The sequence below is a fragment of the Eriocheir sinensis genome, chromosome 19 (assembly GCF_024679095.1).
Source record: "Eriocheir sinensis breed Jianghai 21 chromosome 19, ASM2467909v1, whole genome shotgun sequence".
Classification (NCBI taxonomy): domain Eukaryota; kingdom Metazoa; phylum Arthropoda; class Malacostraca; order Decapoda; family Varunidae; genus Eriocheir; species Eriocheir sinensis.
This window is the reverse complement of record NC_066527.1, coordinates 9,264,189-9,286,688: the sequence shown is the minus strand read 5'-3', so window position 1 is coordinate 9,286,688 and position 22,500 is coordinate 9,264,189. Positions and strand designations below refer to the sequence as shown.

Sequence of the window (22,500 nt, the reverse complement as noted above, 5' to 3'; positions counted from 1 at the left end):
TGTTATAGTAATTGTAGTATATCAGTGTATTATTATTATTATTATTTAATATCACCACGAATTAGGCATGCAATATCAATGGAAAAAACCCACGACAGATAGATCACGCCACCTTGTAGGAATGTCAGCTGTCAGTGTTTACCGTCTCAGTCTATATACAAAGCATTTCACCAAGCTTAGAGGTCACCTTGACATACGTGACCAATTGTAACCTCATTATTTTCCAATCTGTAATTCGCCACTCCTTCGAGAGAGCTCGCACGACACACACCTAGCGTCTCGTCTCTCTCACCCACGCTACTCTGTATCTTAGGTTAAGAATATATTTCTTCTAAGACAGCAAGTGTTTCCCTTCACGCCCGCAAGTCCCCGCAACCAAGCGTTACACCGTTACAAAATATCGATAGAAAATAGAAAGAGAGGCAACATGGCGGCGGAATTTAAGAGGTAGAAGACTGTCAGTATGAGGAGGGGAGTTGATGAGACGAAGAACCTTTGACTCTACTTTGTCCAAGAGAGCTGTGCGAGTCGAGTCCCCCACACATGTGATGCATACCCCATACGAGGGCGGACAAGGCCCCTGTATATGTATGCGAGGGAGTTGAGTTGACCTTCTAGCAAAAGAAGTTGAGAAATGCAGAGTAGAGTCATCGGCGTGAGAATGGATAGGAAAGAAGATTATCAATGAACAACAGAAAGAGAGTGGGAGATAGAACAGAGCCCTGAAGAACACCCCTGTTGGTAGGTTTGGGGGAAGAACAGTGACCGTCTACTACAGCAGTGATAGATTGGTCAAAGAGGAAACTGGAGATAAAGGTACAGAGAGAAGGATAAAAACCGTAGGAGGGTAATTTGGAAAGCAAAGATTTGTGCCAGACCCTATCAAAGGCTTTTGATATGTCTAGCGCAACTGAGAAAGTTTCACCGAAACGGCTAAGAGAGGATGACCTAGAGTAAGTTAAGAGAGCAAGAAGATCGCCAGTAGAACGCCCCTTGCAGAACCATACTGGTGATCAGATATAAGGTGGAAAGGTGCTTTTGAATCTTCCGGTTAAGGATTGATTCAAAAGCTTTAGATAGACATGAAAGTCAAGCTATAGGACAGTAGTTTGAGATATTGGAACGGTCACTCTTCTTAGGCAGGAAGGAAAGGTAGATGTTGACAGGCAGAAGCGAAAGAGTTTGACAAGGCAGGTTTGTCTGAAAGACAGAAGGTTGTTTGCGTGAACATCTCCCTACTTTTTGAAAGACAGTAGACAGAGATAGATACATATATAAATCGAGAGAGAGAGAGAGAGAGAGAGAGAGAGAGAGAGAGAGAGAGAGAGAGAGAGAGAGAGAGAGAGAGAGAGAGAGAGAGAGAGAGAGAGAGAGAGAGAGAGAGAGAGAGAGAGAGATTTACTAAGATATTCAGTGCACACAAATCATTTGGTCCAGGCTAGGTGGTCTGCTATAAGTCCTAAGTGAAATTATTTTATATCTATAATGGCCACCAAGACTTTCCATTTTTACTTTAGCGAATAGTAAGGTGAAAGAGGAGGTGGTTGAGTTTTTTTTTATAAATTAATCAGTAGTGTTTCACTGCACTGGTAAGGCAGGACTGTCTGGATGGGGAGTGCAGAGCCCTCAGCACCCCGTGTCCTCACTCTCCGTGTCCCTATTCTTACTGTCTCATCAAAACCAGATAGTAGTTGAGAAGATTCTCTAAGGACAAATTATCTTACTTTTCTCTTCACACTGCATACATGTGACACACACACACACACACACACACACACACACACACACACACACACACACACACACACACCTTTTCCTTAAAAAGTATTACAATTCATAACGGGCATTATATATTGCCTCGGAGTTCCAATCTGGGGGAGGACCACAAATGCATCGACTTTCGGTTATCTGAAAGGTGTCTTGATAACTCTTCCAACTTTTACTACATCAAAATCCGCAACATTCGCGGTCTTTGCTAATATTTCATTCTGTGGAATACAATCTCTTCTCCTCTAAACCTCATCTTCTCTTCCTAGCAAAACGCAGGTTTTTGAGGCTACTGATAGTAATATCTACGCGTTCCCTCCTAGTATAGCTTTCCTAAATTTCAATCCTAAGTTATTTGTTGCGTTTATATACGCAACGACATCACTTGTTCTCGTGCCCAAGACCTAGATTCTTCAGAATTTTCCTTCATCTAGCTAAAACTTCATTGTCATTCTATTACTAAATACGCCCGTGCTGTTTATATCTCACCTAACTCTGTTAACTATGTAATATTCTTTGACTATTCGAACTCTAAAGTGGAGCACATCTTGATTCATTCTCCCTTCGCCATAATCTCTATCTCAAAAGATTTCAATCTTCACCACCAGCTTTGGCTTTCATCCTCTTTCACTGACAAGCTATATGAATAAGGCAACAAAATTGATTTGCTCTCTTCAGTGATCTTAAGCAGCTGGTCCAGTACCCTACTCGTCTCCTCGACCCCCTTGGAGATACACTCAACATTCTCAACCTCTTCCTAACCTCTAACCCTTCAGCTTATTCTATCAAACTGTTAACTTTGTTGGGCTTCTACGATCACAATCATATTTCCGCATTCTGTCCTATCGTTTCTGTTCAGCCTCTGGACCCACCGAAGAGGCTGTACTTATGGCATTACGGTTTAGCCCGGTGGGACGACCTGAGGATGTACTCTTCCGGTTTCTCGGGGAATGATTACTACTTCCCTCTGTGTGCGCCCAACGCATTACGGAAATGTTTGTCTCTGGAATGAAGTCACACATCCCACACTTGTTCTTGTGCTATAAAAGTTAGATAGGCAGCAGACAAAAGGTACCAGAGCCTTTGCACTTTTGCTAACCTTGAACTTCATACCCGCCCGGGACAGCTCCAAATACATTCTTTGACTAACCAAACCTTTTTTCATCCATAGAAAATGTCAAAATTATGCTTTCTCTAATTCTTCCAGGAACTTATGGCACTTGGTCAAAAAATACCTTCAACAATTCTACTTCATCTTTTCTGCCTCTCATTAGTCCTCACGGAAACACTGCTGTCACATCTGTCACTAAAGCTGAACTCTTCGCTCAAACGTTTTCCCAAAATTCCACTCTGAACGATTTAGGGTAGATTCTTTCTACTCTTCCCCCCCTTGATTCCATTATGCTTGTTATCATAACTCTTTAGAATGATGTTTTCTGTGCCTTCTCTTGCCTCAATTTGCAGAAGGCTAAGGACGTGATGGAGTGCCTCCTATTGTTTTTTAACTTTTAATTTTTTTATTGCGCTTCCGTGCAATCACCATGAATGGTCAAACTCTTTCATCCCTGCCTCCAACATCTACCTTTCCTTCCTGCTGGACGTACGCCTAAGAGAGGTGACCGCTCTAAGCCTTCAAACTACCGCCTTACATACTTACTTTCTTGTCTTTCTAAAGCTTTTCAAACAATCATTAACGGGAAGGTTCTTAAGCATCTACGAACTTCTGACCTTCTCTTTGATCGCCAGTAAGGATTCCGCAAGGGGCGGTCTACTGGTAATCTTTTTGCCTTTCCAACTGACTCCTGATCATTCTCTCTTAGTCGTTTCGATGAAACTTTCAGTGTTGCTTTAGACATCTCGAAAGCTTTTGACAGTCTGGCAAAAAATCGTTGCTTTCTAAACTATCCTCCTACTTATTATATCCCTCTCTCTGTACTTTTATCTCCATTTTCCTTTCCTGCCGATCTATCTCTGCTGTAGTAGACGGTCCCGTAAACCTATCAACAGTGATGTTCCGCAAGGTTTTGATCTATCTCCCATTCTCTTTATGTTGCTTACTAATGTTCTTTCCAAAACAAACTGTCCTATCTACTTATGCGCCGATGACTATGCACTATTCAACATCTTTTGACGGAAGACCCTCCCAACAGGCGTTACAAGACTCTACGCTTGGAGCTGCATAACGTTTAACATTTGACTTTCCAATAATTTCTGAGTGGCGCAGAAGGAACTTGTGTCCTTCATAGCCTCAAAAAAAATATTCTCTCCGCCTGTAAACTCGACACAATCTTCCAAACACTCATGCCCTAATCTTAGAAAACACTCAGCTGTCACGTTCTACGTTATATCCTTGGTGTATCAAAATCTCAGCAGAAAGGCTCATGTCTCGTCTCTTACTAAATTAACTTCCTCGAGGTTAAAAGTTATGCATTGTCTCCAGTTATTTTCCCTCTCACAGAAACTGTCCATATACAAGTGCCTTGTCCGCCCTCGAATTGAGTATGCATATCATATGTGTGTGATGAGGGGGTTCCACACACACATTCTCTTGGACGAAGTATTTTCGTCTCATCAACTCTCCTCCTCTTACTGACAGTTTTCTACCTCTTAAACTCTGCTGCAATGTTTCCTCTTTTTCCATCCTCCATCGATATGTTCATGCAGATGTTCTTCAGAGCTTGCTAACTACATGCCTCTTCCCTTCTCATGGTCCCGCTGCACTCGATTTTCTACTCTACCCTATACTTTCGAAAATATGCTCCAAGAGTAACCAGTATCTGCATTTTCTATCTTTATTTGTCTTACGTTTGTTCATCAGGCTCCACTCCTACAACATGTGGCGCCCTGCAGAGCCGCCAATAGTTTGTAAAAATAATATAACATTTATTATTTCAGTTGTTGCACAGTAAAACTCAATGTTGAAAACATATATATATCTCAGACTTAGTAAAAATCGAAGACTAGATAATATGACTAAGACTGAATAGGTAAAAATCTAAGAATAGGTAATAAAACAGTCACACTGACTTACTCATAGTAACACAAATGTTGTTACTATCAAATTTACATTATTAACCTTATAGAATTTTTATAATGCATAATAATCTCTGACACGAAAGAGTTTGACCAAGCAAGGTGTCAGCACAGAAGCACAGTTTCTAAGAACCATAAGAGAAACTCCATCACGTCTGTAAGCCTTCTGAGGATTGAGGCCAAAGAGGGCATAAAAACATCATTCTCAAGAATATAAAAAAACAGGCCCTTTATTGTTCTATCTGGAAATTTTAAAGAAACTTTAAGCGAAGGGTTCAGCCTTATAAACAGACACCAGTGTTGCCGTCGGGACTAAGGAGAGAGGTAAAATTTTCGGCTATCTGCCAGAAGTCTCTGACAGAATTCGAGAAAGCAAGTTTTTACATTTTGTATTGATGAGTTTTTGGTTAGTCGGAGAATATATTTGACAAATCCTGGCGGATACGTAAAGATTATGAATAGCAGGAAAACGAAGGCTCTGGTACCTTTTGTGAGCCGCCTCTCTATTTTTGATAGCACGAATACAAGCGTGATTGTACCAAGGCTTTTTAGCGTGGGGAGTGAAGAAAAAAGTGGAATGTGTGCTTCCATTCCAGAGACAATGACCTCAGTGATACGCTGGGCACATGCAGAGGTGTCTTTTTCCTGGAAGCAGTATCCATACCACGGGAAATCGGAAAAGTATATCCTTGGGTCGTCCCACGGAGCTGAAGTAAAATGCCAGAAGTACCGCCTCATCGGTGGGTCCAGAGGCTGTACAGGAGCGATAGAACAGAATACAGAACTAAGGTTGAGATCGGTTGAGCCCAACAGAGAGAACAGTTTTAACAGAGTAAGCCGAAGGGTTAGAGGTTAGGAAGAGGTCTACTATGTTTGACGTGTCTCCAAGATGGTCGGGAATACGTACGTGTAGGTTGCTGAAGCAACTGCTCTAGATCATTAAGGAGAGCCATGATGTAGGCTTGTTCACCGGGCTGGTCAGTGAAAGAGGGTGAAAGCCAAAGCTGGTGGTGAATATTGAAATCTTGGATGATGGAGATTTCAGCAAAGGGAGAGTGAGTCAAGATGTGCTCCACTTTGGAATTTAAATAGTCAAAGAATTTTATATAATTGGTAGAGTTAGGTGAGGGATAAACAGCACAGATGTACTTAGTAATAGAATAACAATGAAGTCTTAGCCAAGTGGTGGAAAATTATGATCAAGGTCGTGGGCATGAGAGCAACACCCAGGGTTGTATTGAAAAATTAGGATAGAGATAGTGGGAGGGAATAGAGTAGAGATTAGTGTCAGTAGCCTCTGGGGCATGGGTTTTAGTTAGGAAGGGAAGGTGAAGTTTAGAGGAAGGAAGATGGTGATCCACAGAATGGAAATTAGAGCAAAGACCGCGAATGTTGCAAAAGTTAATGAAGGGAAAGTTGGGAGAGTTATCAGGACATCTCTTATGGTCGACGCCAAAAAGGGAGTTCGACATGGGGGCATTTATGTTCCCCCTCCGCCCACCCGGGCAGATGGAACTCCGAGGCATTATTTATTCATGCTATCATGAATTTTGAATTTTGAGAAAATTTTCAAGAAGTGATGTGTGTGAAGCGTTTATATAGTGTGGTGAGGAAAGAAGGGATGGAGTGGATACCCGAGTTGTGAATACGACTACGAATACTTCAAATTCTAACAAAAATGAATACGAATTCGAATACACTGAAATAATTTTAAATCGAATACAAATACGAATACTTCTTGAAATTATTCCTGAATGCATTCATGAATACTTTTCATTGAAAAATACCTTCTTGAGGAAATTGAGTATAGCACTGTTCTAAAGTTATGCAAGTTATGCAACAGTAAAATGAGCTGATGAACAAGCACTATACACGGCAATAACACGCCCGCCCAGTAGGCTAGTCGTAAAGAACACCAGCTGTTACTGATGATGTAAATTTTGAAGTAATCATCAGATTATTCGCAGAATACGAACACTTTTTACTTGTATTCGAATACGAATGAGAATATTAAAATTTCTGTCAATAATTATTCGAATACAAATACGAATACGCTTCAATACGGTATTCAAATGTATTCGAATAGGAATACCGAATACGCTTACTCAATTCCTGGTGGAGAGTAAGAGGATGTGTCTTTAGAGAGCATGCTGAACTACTCTCTATTGTTAATATACAATAGATAAACGGAAAGAGAGTAGCTTACGCCCGATTCTGCAGCTGTACCTACTCCTTAAAATACTAACAGTCTTCTACTCATGAAACTCCGCCTCACTTGATGTGTAACGGGCTTGTCGGGGGGCGTTTAAAGGGTGTTGATTAAGACTTCAGCTTCCTTAAGGCGAATTATATTCGTAGCCTTTATGTACAAGAAGCGACGGAGCGAGAGCGACTGTCGTTGTGTGCCAGTCGGACTCTCGCGAAGGAGTGGCGAGTTACAGGTTGGAAAATAATTGTTACAATTGGTCACGTATGTCAAGGTGACCTCCACGCACCATCGGAGTGCGAAGTATACAAAACTGAGACGGTAAACACTGACGGACGACATTCCTATAAGGTGGCGTGACAGATGTCTTCTATCGGTATTTTCATGCTGACTACGTTTCTGAAGTTGCTAACTACATGCTTTCCCTCCAATTCCTCAGTTTTTGAGCCCCGTTGCTCACGACATTTTACTCTATCCCATCCGTATTTTATCAAAATCCCTTATGCAAGAATTAATCAGCATCTCCATTTTTTTCTCTCTTCCGCAGGTAAACTCTGGAACAGCCTTTCCGCGTATGTATTTCCTCCTGCCTACAACTTGAACTTTTTCAAGAGGGGAGTATCAAAACACCTCTCCAGAAGATTCTTGCTTTTCTATTTTGGAACTATCTTACAATTAGCAGGAGCAGCGCCAGGGGCCTTTTTTGTTTCCTCTTTTTGTTCTCCTTCAAGTGCCATTAAAAAAAAATAAAGCAATAGCAACAGAGTTCTATTACTATTGGTGTTATAGTAATCTCACCGTTGCTGGTAGTGGTGCTGGCAGTTACGGGGGTGGGGACCTGATGATTGGTTTTATCATAGGCTGGATGAAAGTTTGTGATTTCCCACGGCTGCCCAGGTGTAGGGAGACATGAAGCACCGGGGTCGAAGTTAACCTAAGGGTAGAAAAGGTGTTGATGTTTTTAGTGCTGTTGTCATTATTACTATTTATTTTATTATTTTTAGTATTAGTATTATTTTTTTGAAGTACTGCCTATAACGCCGATAGGCATTCTTGAGGGGTGTCTATGACGACCCCAGACCGTTATTGGCGAATTTTATAGTGACTGTCGTGACATATGACTCTTGCTAGGCCCATGCTGAGCCCTTGTGCTCCTCTTGACCGAAGTTGCTGAAGTTAGAACATAAGAACATAAGAACATAAGAACGTAAGGAGTCTGCAAGAGGCCGGTTGGCCTATACAAGGCAGCTCCTGTACATTCAACCCCACCTTACCTCACCATCTATGGCTTTATCCAACCTCTTCTTGAATGTATCTATGGTATTGGCACCCACAACATGGCTTCCAAGCCTGTTCCATTCGTCCACCACTCTATTGGTAAACCAATTCTTGCCTATGTCTTTGTTGAATCTGATTTTGTCTAACTTAAAACCATTGCCACGCGTCCTACCAGGTTCTTTAACTATCAAAATCTTATTGACATCCCCTTCATTAAAGCCCTTCATCCATTTATAGACTTCGATCAAGTCTCCTCGCAACCTTCGCCTTTCTAGAGAGTGTAGACTTAAATGCTGTAGCCTGTCTTCATAAAGCAAGTTTCTCACCCCCTGAATCATATTTGCCATCCTCCTCTGTACAGATTCTAACATCTTGATATCCATTCTATAGTAAGGGGACCAGAACTGAACTGCATAATCGAGATAGGTTTCTTCCCGGTGGATCCTGATGGTCGGTCCAAGGCTTCTTCCCGGTGGGGCCTGATGGTCGGCCCAGCCCGTTCTGGGGCAGGCGAGTGTTTATAGTGGCGCCATCTTGCATTGGCTCATGCTGCCCTCCCGGAGCTCATCTTTAATCCTAGAATCTAGAGTCCGGGTTGATAGGTGGTCTTCTGGACAGCATGTGGGTAGTTTTAAGCCACTCGACGGCGGCTGAAAAATCCCAGCCTGGTGGCACCGGTCGGGGATTGAACTCGCGTCCTCCTGAACGCGGGGCCGTCTCGATATCTGTTCAGCCACCGCCTCCCCAGATGAGGTCTAACTAGTGCTAAGTAAAGTTTGCGGATGACTTTAGCGCTCCTATTGCTTACTCTCCTAGAGATGAAACCCAGTACTCTGTTTGCCCGATTCTTAGCCTGAATGCATTGAGCCCTAGGACGGAGGTCAGCGCTCACTAGGACTCTTAAGTCTCTCTCACGCCCAGACCTGCTTAGAGGAGTGTCATTTAAGGAATAATTGTGTGAGGGGTTATTCCTGCCTACACTCAAAATGCTACACTTTCCGACATTGAATTCCATCTGCCACCTCCCCGCCCAATCATAGAGTCTGTCAAGCTCATCCTGGAGAACGGTAGCGTCCCTGTCTGATTGGATTACTCTACGGATCTTGGTATCATCTGCGAACTTACTGACATCAGTACTACTCGTAGTTCCTGTGTCCAAGTCATTGATGTAAATAATAAAAAGAAGAGGACCCAGCACCGACCCTTGTGGGACTCCACTCGTAACACTGCCCCATTCAGATTTTTTACCATTGAGTTGCACTCTCTGCTTCCTACCACTAGGCCACGCCCTGATCCAGTTCAAAACTTTCCCATCTACGTCGTGAGCTTGTAGTTTTAGTAATAGCCGGTGATGAGGGACTTTGTCGAACGCTTTACTGAAATCTAGATATAATATGTCATAGTTTTCATCTCGGTCAACCGCCTCGATTACTTTAGTGTAGAAGGACAACAGGTTAGTAAGGCAAGACCTACCCTTTGTGAACCCATGCTGTGAATCATGAATTAAATTATGCTTTTCTAGATGGTCCCGAATGCTCCCGGGTATAATTGACTCCAACGTCTTTCCTACAACTGATGTTAAGCTAATTGGGCGATTATTTGAGGTCTGGATCTGGATCTGGATTAATGATGCGCAGGGCACCTGTATAGGTGCATAACACGCATATTTGTTGGCTGTTGGGGGGACGGGGGAGCCGAGTGTGCAGGGGAGGGAAGTGAATCAAGTGTAATTGTTAGTGTTGGTGTGTTGTGGTGACAAGTGATTATGTACTTGATTTTGAATGAGTCTATTGTACCGCAATCTAAAATCTGTTGTGAGAGGCTGTTCCAGACACGTATGGTGCGTGGAAAGTATGAGTGCTTGTATGCGTCAGTGTTAGTGTGATATGTTTGGTATTTATGGATGTGTGTTACGAGTACGTTGACTGTTTGCGTTGTGTAGGTATGTTTGTGGGTCAATGTCAATGTGAGTGTTTGTGATCTTGTACATAAGTGTAAGTCTGTGTGCTTGTCTGCGTATGTGAAGAGGTTCCATGTTTATCTGTTGTTTGATCCGTGTTGTGATGCTCGGCGTTCGAGTGTAATTGTCTGTAATGAACCTAGCCGCCTTGGTGTTGAATTGTTCTAACCAATCAATGTTTCTGTGTGTGTAAGGATCCCACACCGTGGAACAGTATTCCAGTGTTGGTCTCACAAGTGTGTCATAAGCTATGTGTTTAATGTCAGGTGTGCAGTTATGTAAATTCCTCCTCAGGAACCCCAGTGTTCTGTTGGCTGTGGCACTGATATGGTCTATGTGGGTGTTGAATTTCAAGTTAGTTGAGAAATGGATTCCAAGGTACTTGTGTGTGTGAACTGATTCTAAATCTGAATTGTGGAGAGTGTAAGTGTGATGGATGGGGTTGTGCTCTCTGATGAATCTTAATAGTTTGCATTTGTCTGGTCGGAAGTGCGTCTGCCAGGTGCGCTCCCACCGCTCGAGGGCGTCCAAGTCGTTTTGTAGTAGTCTGCAGTCGTCAGTAGTCTTTACTGCTCTAAACAGTAAGCTATCGTCGGCAAATAGTCTAGTAGTACTCTAGTGGAAGAGTTAGGCGTTGAAAGTGGAAGATCGTTAATGTACAGGAGGAAAAGAAGGGTCCTAGAACGGTGCCTTGTGGGACACCTGAAGAAACAGGGACAGTGTCAGGTGAAGATCCGTCAAGAAGAACACGTTGAGTCCTGTTTTATATATATATATATATATATATATATATATATATATATATATATATATATATATATATATATATATATATATATATATATATATATATATAGTAAGAAATGCAGTGATCCAGTGAAGAATAGGTCCTGAAATACCGTAGTATTTCAATTTTAATGTCAGTCTTTTGTGCGGGACTTTGTCGAAGGCTTTGGCAAAATCTAAAACAATAGTGTCAACTTGTTTAATGTCACGTCGGTCAAGTAGCCTCGTAATGTCGTGATATCACCTCTGGCGTTCTGTACCGTCTCCGCCAGTTCTTCCATGTGGGGGGGGGGGCCACACAGCCTCTTCTCTGACAGAGTGGAGGCAAGGCTCTTCGTCTCATCAGCTAGTCTTCTCTCTCTAAATTCCGCCGCAATGCCTCTCTTTCTATCTTCTATCGATATTTCCTGACTCTTCTGAACTTTCTGAAAACTGCTAACCTCCCCCCCCCCGCAGCCCCGCTGCAAATTATGCAGAAGTTACCAGCATCTTCACTCTTTTCATCCCTCACGCTGGTAAACTCTGGAACAATCTTCGACTTGAACTCTTTCCAGAAAAGGGTATATCAACTCTCCCTCTCCTCCAAGACTTATCTTCGGCCACCTCTTTGGATTCTTTACTTTTGTGCCCCTTGGCTGTCTCCTTTGCTGTAAAAAAAAAAAAAAAAAAAAAAAGAGTTGCTATTCACATGAGCGTTTAGGTCGAAAGCCGTGTTGTGAGTCAGTAAGGATGTTGTTTGCGTCAAGGTGATTCATTATGTGTTTGTGTATTATGTGTTCGAAAATTTTACATGGAATCGATGTTAGTGAGATGGGGCGATAATTGGCTGGGTCAGTCCGGTCACCTGTCTTGAATAAAGGATTAATGTTTGCCAAGAGCCAGTCAGAGGGTAATGAGGTGGATGATAGTGATTGGGTGAATATGGCCTGAAGGATGGGGGCAAGGATGGGGGCAAAGGACTTAAGGATGAAGGCGAGAATGTTGTCGGGGCCAGTGGATTTAGTTGTGTCGAGTCCTTCCAGTAATTCCTGTATTCCGATAGTCGTGATGTCAAGGGGGGGTATGGGGGGGAAGGGGCTGTGTGGCATGTTTGGTGTCAGGTTGTGTTCTTGTGTGAATACCGATTGGAAATGTGTGTTGAGTATTTGTGCTTTGTGTTGTGGGCTGGTTACTAATGCGTTAGTGTTGTCTTTAAGTGATGTAATCGTGTTAGTGTCATGTTTGCGCGTCTTAAAGAATTTGAAAAAGTTTCTTTTGTTATTTCTTACGTTGTCTGCGAGGTAAGTTGCTATGTGTTTGCGTTCCGCTACTTTTATGTTTTTGGCAAATGTCTTTTGGTGGTTTTTATAGGCGGTCCAATTATCTGTTGTGTTGTATGTCTGCGCGCGTCTGTAGAGTCTTTGTTTCTTGCGATGTTGTCTGCGTAGATCCCTGGAAAACCAGGTAAGTGTGTACCTACTAGAAAGTGTTTTTTTGTGGTATGTGTCTGTTCATTGAGACGTGTATGGTGTATTTCAGGTTGTTCCAGTTGGTGGGAGGAGGTCTTGTGTGTGGGTCTGTCGCAAAAAAGTTAGTGCTGAAGGCAGTTAGGTCTTGTTTGATCATGTCTAAGTCAGCCCTTGAAAAAAGGAAAATCTGTCTGGGTTTCTGTTTGTCTAATCGGTCGGAGGTCAGGGTCAACGATTGAGTATGTCATGGTCACTAAGTCCTGGAACAACCTGAGTGTTTGTTATGTTAAGAACGTTGTTGGTGAGAAAAAGGTCAAGTGTGTGTGCTGTGGTCAAAGGGCCACCGTGGCCAGCGGGGCGTGTTACAGTATGTGTTCGTGTTGGCTGGAGTACTGTTTGTGAGAGTGAAAATGTATTTATGATGTCAACGAATGTGTCGTGTAGTTGGCATCTGTTTGTGTGGGGAATAATGGGGTTGGGGGCGTCGGCATCGGGAGGGTCAATGTGCAGTCCAGTCAATGTCGGGGAGGTTGAAATCGCCTGTGATCCAGATGTGTTTGTCTGCCTGTATGCGTGAAAGAGAAATTTGAAGGTTGTGTAAATAGTCTGTATTAGTAGAAGGCGGTCTGTAAAAAGTAGCAATAAGAAGAGATTTACAGTTGAAGGTTTGTAACCGGACCCAGGTGATTTCGCAGTCTGTGTCAAGGTAAGGCCTATGCTTAACACAAAGACCCGGCTTGGTGGCGATGATAACACCGCCATCTTTGCCGAGGTCTGTCGGGCGGTCCTTACGAAAAACGGTCATACTAATAGGGGGAGGGAAAAGCTCACTACTGTCAACGTCAGAAGTCAACCAAGTCTCTGTCCCTACTGTTATGTCTGGGTTATGTGTGGTGATTAGGTGGTGTAATTGGGCTATTTTGTTTTTGATACTACGGAAATTAATTGTTAATAGTCGGAGGGAAGTATTCTTGAAGGCCGTAACTGTTGTACTATCAACGACATCACAGGGTAGAGAGTTCCAACATTAACAACTCGATTGCAGAAGTATTTAGCTTCGTGCGACGAGAATCTTTTACCACTTATCTTCAAGTTGTGATTTCTTCTTGTTCTATTGGATCGATCAATTGTAAAGTAATCTTCCGCATTAATATCGCTGAATCCTTTAAACATTTTAAACACTTCTATTAGATCGCCTCGCATTCTTCGTTTTGATAGGCTGAATAAATTTACTTCTTTAAGCCTTTGTTCATAAGATAAATTTCACAACTTAGGAATCATTTTTGTTACTCTTCGTTGAACTCGTTCTAACTTTTCTATGTCTTTTCTGTAATAGGGAGACCAAAACTGTACACAGTAATCTAGATGGGGTCAAACCAACGAATTATACAGTTTTAATATTACTTTTTCCGATTTGTTATTAAAGACTCGTCCGATGAAGCCAACCAATTTGTTAGCAGTTTTAACTACCTCTGAACAATGCTGACCGGGCTTTAAATCGCTTGATATAGTGATTCCAAAATCCTTTTCTTTAGGCTGGATTCACACGATCCACTTTTTAGTGGTCAGTGGCCGCCACAAAATAATGGTCAAAATAGAACACACACATCTCTATGGGTGCATGCACACGGGCTACTTTTTTGTGGTCACCAATTTTTCCGACCACGCCACTGTGGCGAGCCACAGTGGCCGGGGATAGATACCGTTGTTTCAAATGGCATCGTGCACACGAGCCACTATCGGTGGCCACCACCCTGCCACCCACCGCTTTCCCTCTGTCTTGACACTTGAACACCTGAATTTTAACTGTCATAATGATGTATAAGTATGACCTTCACGCATAACTTGTGTTCAGGACATAATGGATAAACTCTTATATGCTTTCAGAACTAAAGTTTCATTTCGTTTCACAGTTTTCCATATTAATTGATTCTGGTATGGATTTATTACTGAATGTGGTAGTTTTATTTACCCGGAACTAGAAAGGGGAAAATGTTATGTAACCGCAAAGACTGCTGAATTACGTCAATAAATTACATCTAATGTGACTTGATATTCTTCATGTTCAGTCTTATATTAAAATTACCGCAAGTCTCTATTCTACTGGCACACAATTCCTCATGTTGATGTCCTGCCGTGTTATACGTGGACCAATTATTGTCATAAGATGATTAAACCTATTATGTGACCTCCTGAAGTAGTAAAAAAAATTATCGTGTTCTTTTAGCTCTGTAAATAATGTGTGGAATGCTACACGCAGTAGTCTGTTGCTAAGTATATATGGGGTGAACCCATGGCAGTACTTTCTTCAGCGCATTTTGCCAAGAGAGCACAGACAGCTGCTGCCTCTACGAGATCCATAAAGCCACGTATTGACCTCATTAGTGGCTGCCACCGAGTGGCTCGTTTGCATGGTGCACCTACCCACCATTTCTCGTGGCGACCATTTTTTGTGGTGGCCACTTTTTGTGGCGGCCACTGACCACTAAAAGTGTCTCGTGTGAACCCAGCCTTATTTACTGCAGAAAGATGTTGGCCATTCATTACGTACTGAACGCGATTTTTATTGTTTCCGATGTGCAACACTTTACATTTGTCAACGTTAAATTTCATTTGCCATTGATTGGCCCAACGTGCAAGTCGATCTAGATCTGATTGTAAAGCTTCTTCGTCGAGTGTCGCAGTTACTTTACTTGCAATTTCTGTGTCATCAGCAAATTTTGATACTTTGCATGTGAGCCCATCATCGATATCATTAACATAAATTAAGAAGAGCATGGGGCCAAGCACTGATCCTTGAGGTACACCGCTTCTGCTACTACTCTCTGTTTCTGCTCAGAGAGCCAGTCCACAAGCCAATTGTGAATGTTACCCGAGATACCGTGCGCCAATAGTTTGCAGAGCAATCGTTGGTGGGGGACCTTATCAAATGCCTTTTGAAAATCCAGATATATGATATCTACTGATCTGCTTTCATCGAACACCTCAAAAATATAATGAAAAAAATCAAGTAAGTTATTTAAACACGAACGTTTACTACGGAAGCCGTGTTGCGAATTATTTATTATATTATTTTCTTCGAAGAATTTCACCATATTGTCGCGAATGATAGTCTCCATTAACTTACAAACAATCGATGTCAGGCTAATTGGTCGATAGTTTCCTGGATGAGACTTGTCCCCATTTTTGAAAATTGGTGTGACATTTGCTAGTTTCCATTCCGACGGATCTTTTCCAGATGTTAAAGATTTATTGAATATGATCGAGAGCGGTTTACAAATTTGGTGTTTGATTTCTTTTAAGACCCTAGGGGTAAGGAGGAGGAGGAGGAGGAGGGTGGGTGGGAAGGGGTGAGAGGGGACACGGAAGAGGAAGGGGAGGAGGAGGAGGAGGAGAAGGAAGAAGAGGAGGAGGAGGAGTGGGAAGAGGGGAGAGTGGAGACGGAGGAGGAGGAGGAGGAGGATGGGAGGGGCTGCTGTGTGGGAGGAGGAGAGAATACCAAAGCTGGTGATGGAGGGGAGGAAGAGGAAGAGGAAGAGGATGGGGAAGAGGACGTGGGGCCAGTTGCTGCTGCTGCTTCTGCACTAAGTAATCAGTATACCTGGGTGACGAGAGTCGTAACCCTATTCTGTAACTCTATGATCCTCTGATCATCCTTCTGAGGCTTAACGCAGAACCTACAAACATCTTCGGAAAGAAGGTGTCCTGATACCCTCCTTTTGAAAGAGTTCAAGTCGTACGCAGGTGGAAATACAGATGAAGGAAGATTGTTCCAGAGTTTACCAGCGTGAGGGATGAAAGAGTTAAGATGCTCGTCAACTCTTGCATAAGGGGTTTGGACAGTATAGGGTTGAGCATGAGTAGAAAGTCGTGTGCAGCCGGGCCGCGGGAGGGGGGAAGGCATGCAGTTAGCAAGTTCAGAAGAGCAGTCAGCGTGAAAATATCGATAGAAAATAGAAAGAGAGACAACATCGCGACGGAATTTAAGAGGTAGAAGACTATCAGTAGCAGGAGAAGAGCTAATGAGACGAAGAGCCTTAGAGTCCACTCTGTCCAGAAGAGCTGTGTGAGATGCATACTCCATACTAGGGCGGACAAGGCCCCTGTATATGGATAGCAACGGTGCAGGGGAGAAGAACTGGCGGAGACGATACAGGACGCCCAACCTCGAGGAAGCTGATTTAGTGAGAGAGGAGATGTGAAGTTTCCAGTTAAGATTTTGAGTTAAGGAAGATGACAGCTGAGTGTTGTCGAAGAATAGGGGATAGGTATTTGGAAAATTGTGTCGAGTTAATGGGTGGAAAAATTTAGTTTTTGAGGCATTGAAGGACACAAGGTTCCTTCTACCCCAATCGGAAATGATAGCAAGGTCTGAAGTTAAGCGTTCTGCAGCCTCCAGTCTGGAGTCATGTACTTCCTGTTGAGATGGCCTTCTATTGAAAGAAGTTAAATAATGTAGAGTGAAGTCGTCGGCGTATGAGTGGACAGGACAGTTTGTTATGGAAAGAAGATCATTGATGAATAACAGGAAGAGAGTGGGTGATAGGACAGAGCCCTGTGGAACACCACTGCTGATAGGTTTAGGGGAAGAACAGTGACCGTCTACCACCGGAGATAGAACGGCTGTAAAGGAAACTGGAGATAAAGGAACAGAGAGAGGAATAGAATCCGAAAAGGGCAGTTTAGAAAGTAAAGATTTGTGCCAGACTCTATCGAAGGCTTTCGATATGTCTAGCGCAACAAAGAATGTTTCACCGAAACGGCTAAGAGAGGATGACCAAGAGTCAGTTAAGAGACCAAGAAGATCGCCAGTAGAACGCCCCTTGCGGAACCCATACTGGCGATCAGATAGAAGGTTAGAAGTGGAAATGTGATTTTGAATCTTCCGGTTAAGGATTGATTCAAAAGCTTTAGATCGACAGGAAAGTAAAGCTATAGGGTGATAGTTTGAGGGATTGGAGCGGTCACCCTTCTTAGGCACAGGCTGTACGAAGGCGTACTTCCAGCAGTAAGGAAAGGCAGATGTTGATAGACAGAGACGAAAGAGTTTGACAAGGCAGGGTGTCAGCACGGAAGCACAGTTTTTAAGGACAACAGGAGGCACTCCATCGGATCCATAAGCCTTCTGAGAGTTGAGGCCAGAGAGGGCATAGAAAACATCATTATGAAGAATCTTAATAACAGGCATAAAGGAGTCAGAAGGGAGATGAGTAGGAGGAATATGCCCAGAATCGTCCAGGGTGGAGTTCTTACAGAAGGTTTGAGCGAAAAGTTTAGCTTTAGAGATAGATGAAACGGCAGTGCTGCCGTCAGGGTTAAGGAGAGGCGGGAAAGAGGAAAAAGTGAAACTGGAGGAGATATTTTTGGATAGGTGCCAGAAGTCACGGGAAGAATTAGAAAAATGTTTTGACATCTTATGATGAAAGAGGTTTTGGTAGGTCGAAGAATAGATTTGGCACGATTCCGGGCAGAAATGTAAAGATGATGGTTAGCAGGAATGTGAAGGCTCTGGTATCTTTTGTGAGCTGCCTCTTTATCTTTAATAGCACGAGAACAAGCATGATTAAACCAAGGCTTTTTAGCATGAGGAGTAGAGAAAGAACGTGGAATGTATGCCTCCATCCCAGAGACAATCACCTCTGTGATGCGCTGGGCACACACAGAGGGGTCTCTCTCCTGGAAGCAGTAATCATTCCACGGGAAATCGGAAAAGTACATCCTCAGGTCGTCCCACCGAGCTGAAGCAAAATGCCAGAAACATCGCCTCTTCGGTGGGTCCAGAGGATGTACAGGAGCGATAGGACAGGATACAGAAATAAGGTTGTGATCGGAATAGCCCTACGGAGAGAACAGTTTAACAGAATAAGCAGAAGGGTTTGAGGTAAGGAAGAGGTCTAGTATGTTGGGCCTGTCTCCAAGACGGTCGGGAATACGTGTAGGGTGCTGAACCAACTGCTCTAGATCGTTGAGGAGAGCAAAGTTGTAGGCTTGTTCACCAGGCTGGTCAGTGAAAGAGGATGAAAGCCAAAGTTGGTGGTGAACATTGAAATCTCCCAAAATGGAGATTTCACCGAAGGGAGAGTGGGTCAAGATGTGCTCCACTTTAGAGTTCAAATAGTCAAATCATTTTACATAGTTAGTAGAGTTAGGTGAGAGATAAACAGCACAGATGTATTTAGTAATAGAATGACAATGAAGTCTTAGCCAGATGGTGGAAAATTCAGAAGAGTTAAGGTCGTGGGCACGAGAGCAAGTGATGTCGCTGCGCACGTAGGCGCAACATCCAGCTTTGGATTAAAATTTAGGATAGAGATAGTAGGAGGGAACAGAGTAGAAATTGCTGCCAGTAGCCTCAGAAACCTGTGTTTCGGTGAGGAAGAGGTGAGGTTTAGAGGAGGAGAGATGGTACGTGTTCCACAGAATGGAAATTAGAACTAAGACCGCGAATGTTGCAGAAATTGATAAGGAGGAGGTTCGAGGAGTTATCAGGACACCTCTCAAGTCGGCATCCAGAAGGGGAGTCCTCCCTGGGGGAATTTATGGTCCCCCCCCAAGACGGGGACTCCGAGGCAGTTCGTTTATGTGCCATTTTGAATTTTAAATTTTGGGAAAAGGTGTATATATTGTGTGAATGTAGTGTGGTGTAGAAAGAGAGAGGATCTGTCTTTAGAGAGCATGCTGAACTACTCTCTGGTGTTGATGAGACAAAAGGGAAACGGTTAGTGAGGACATGGGAAGGGTCTTTGAAGGGCTTCAGCACCCTCCTCGCTTCCCATATATCCTCATCGGGAATAGCTTACGCGGTATTTAGCTTGTAATAACTAAATGGTAGAGTGTTTCTCACCACTTCACATGAAAAATGCTAGCATAAATAGTTGGGATCAATGTCTTGTAGAATCTAGGCACAGTGCATCATGATTTATCACGTGAGAGATTTTAAAGTGTGCGAGTCCTCATAGCTTCAACAGGCCCTGACTTAGTTATAGTTGAAGTAGCTGGCAATTTTGGGGTATGGCAACGCTATCATTAAGGATGTAATCCCTAGTGGTGGGAGATCCTCTGTGGTTTACATATAGAAATGTAGCAGCTGTAATGCTATTATGTTGGTCAAATTAAACGCCAGCCTGTCACCAGGATCTCGGAGCTCAAGAGGATCTCATACTGGTGTGGCGGTAAGTTTTGTCCCCCTGATTTGATTTGTCCCATCCTGATCTGCGCATGCGCGGTCTTTGCTATTTTGTCCATATCATTCACTGCTCTGTCTTCTAATAGCTTATACTAAGCTTAACTTTGATCTAGCTCAGCTACGGGGTCCGTGGCAGCCTTGAATTAGACATTTTTTTCATGAAAATGAGCATAGGATCAAAGGTAAGCTTAGTATTAGCTATTTAAGGATAGTGCACTAAATGAAATGGACAAAATAGCAAAGCCCACGCATGCGCAGATCAGGATAAGACAAACCTAAATCAGGGGGACGAGACTTAATTGCCGCCACCCCGGAACAATAACCGACTCTCCAAACTTTCCCATTCCATTATTCAATCGAACCCATGGTCACATTTCGGCCCACATATTATATATATATATATATATATATATATATATATATATATATATATATATATATATATATATATATATATATATATATATATATATATATATATATATATATATATAGATATATAGATAGATAGATAGATAGATAGATAGATAGATAGATATATAGATATATATATATATAGATATATATATCAAGGATGTCACAATTCTTTACAACTCAACCCACGACGTCTCACGCTTGATAAAAGAGTCACTTTTTATACGACGGCTGCAGCCGCCACTACGCACACAAGAGTCATCCACATTGCTTCCTCTATTGTTAAGTTAGGCCTAATCTATTCTGTTTTCTTTCTTACTTGCCTCGAGACTTCTTAACTTTTAACCTAAGACTTCGTTTTCTTTCTTGCTTGCCGCTTTCTTTTAGGACTTAGGACTCGTTAGCTTTTAATGTTAAACTTTTATCTGGCTCGTGCAGTGTTTTATTTTTGTGTACACAGCTTGTTTTATTTTATTTATTATTGTGATTTTTTTTTTTTTTTTAATATTTATCCCTGCGCGGGAGAGCACGGGCTAAGCCGATTGGCGGCCCGTAGCAGGATGCCGACATAATATGGGTAGCGTGACTTTAAGAATATTACTTGAGGTAAATATATTTGTTAAGAGATTCTGATGGTGAACTAAGGGTCAAGGGACAGGGTCCACACTTTCATGCCACTTTCAACACTTATAACACTTGTAAATACCCAGAACACAGGTTAACATTAACAGCTTAAACTAACATGCAAACATGAGATCGAATAAGTAGCACCAACACACGAAGAAAACAGCGAGTGTTCCCACTAACACGAGGTAACACGTGCGTAACCTGTTCACTCGGTCTTAACACCACTCATCAACTTAATTGAGCCTTGACCACAACTAGTGAGTGTTTGCGCTCCACCGTGGTTACCCCTGAGAATGACACACACACCATTTGTCCTTTTTCCCTCCTTCCTCCTCCCGCACAAAGCCAAAGCCAAAGCCAGCCTACCATAAGTCAGACTTGCTTCGAGACTTCTGTATGGGGCGATACCTCGTATAAGAGCCCTCAAATATAATATTATAGCCTATGTATATTGAACACTGAGAGCTGCTCTGTCCCCACCTGTATGGGGTGATACCTCGTATAAGAGTGATCTCGCTGCCTCGCTTTAGGGCGAGGGAGGACGGGCTATTTCGGCCCCAAAATGTTTTGGTGTGACGTCACGGAGTGCCAAAAGTACTCGCAGGTTAGGCTTGCTTGAGACATTAAATTTTCTTGGTTCCCCCCCCCCCCCGTCTCTCTCTCTCTCTCTCTCTCTCTCTCTCTCTCTCTCTCTCTCTCTCTCTCTCTCTCTCTCTCTCTCTCTCTCTCTCATTCAGTCATGAGAAACCCAGGTACATATATATACGGTTGCGCAAACATCCCAGGTTAACTATATTTACATGGAGAAAAATACCATTACAATTGTAGTACATTTCGGGCCATTGCATTAGAGTGATGCTTAGGAAATATATCTAAAAAAATAATGTTGTAACCATTAGAGTGAGTTGGCTGTGATTCTGGAGTTATACCAAGACGTATGGTACACCAGTAGTAACATTAATTCTTTTAATCCAAAATCTTGTAACACGTCCAGTCCGTGAGATTGACTTTTATGAGACTGTGAAATATCCATTATGAGTCTAAGGCCTTGTGGGAGAGATCATATCCAATAATAGTGGCCATATGGGCGACAGCTTCCCTCATCAGCAACGATGTCTGGACCTCTGAATGATGACAGTGAGTTGAACGACTGTTTCAGTCCTTGTAGCATTATCTCTCTCACAATAAACTCCATAGACAGTAAAAAGGGGAGTGAATTATGATAGCAAAACACACAAACTGCATATTTGGCATAAACATGACCAACGAGATGATTAATTTCCTCCCAGGAAGACTGCATGGACTTTGTTAGCACAATTCTGTCTTCTCAGCGGACTTGAAGGGATTTTATAAACTTTGTATCCCCTCTCTCCTGCCTGTTACGACAGCCGCAGGACAGGCAGCAAGGCATTGCTACAATGAAAGCAGCCGTGTCCGCTCCAAAAATAGGAAAAATGATATTTTTGATATCTCAGTTCAAAATTGGCGCGATGCTCAAGGGGCCACAGTAATGTCACCCTGCATCCTTATACATAGGGCCACCTATGTCGGTACTCTCTCTATCAAGGGACTCTAGTTGTACTAACCTCCTGAGCGTAGTTGCATGATGGTGGCAGTGGTGATGAGAGTCGTGCAGTGTCGTGGTAGCCAAAGTTCTCAGGATTGCTTTGGTGGCAGTCTGGCAGATAGCTTTGGCAGAGGTAATTGATGTCCGGTAAAGCGTCAGGTAAAAGAGAGGGTTCCAGATGCGGGTAGTCGTTCTCCATGGTAGCAAGCGTATAGTCTCTCTCTCTCT

At 42.8% G+C, this 22,500-nt stretch overlaps 1 long non-coding RNA gene across 1 annotated transcript in view; it reads right to left on the bottom strand.

The window, feature by feature from the left end:
- The window catches only part of LOC127001019 (uncharacterized), a 25,980-nt gene that overhangs the window by 3,398 nt on the left and 82 nt on the right, over positions 1-22,500 (bottom strand). Inside the window, exons 1-2 of the long non-coding RNA XR_007754662.1 lie at positions 22,292-22,500; positions 7,805-7,940 (exon numbers count right to left, since the gene is read on the bottom strand). The exon at positions 22,292-22,500 is cut by the window's right edge and continues 82 nt beyond it. This is a non-coding gene — a long non-coding RNA (uncharacterized LOC127001019). The remainder of the gene's footprint in view (positions 1-7,804; positions 7,941-22,291) is intronic.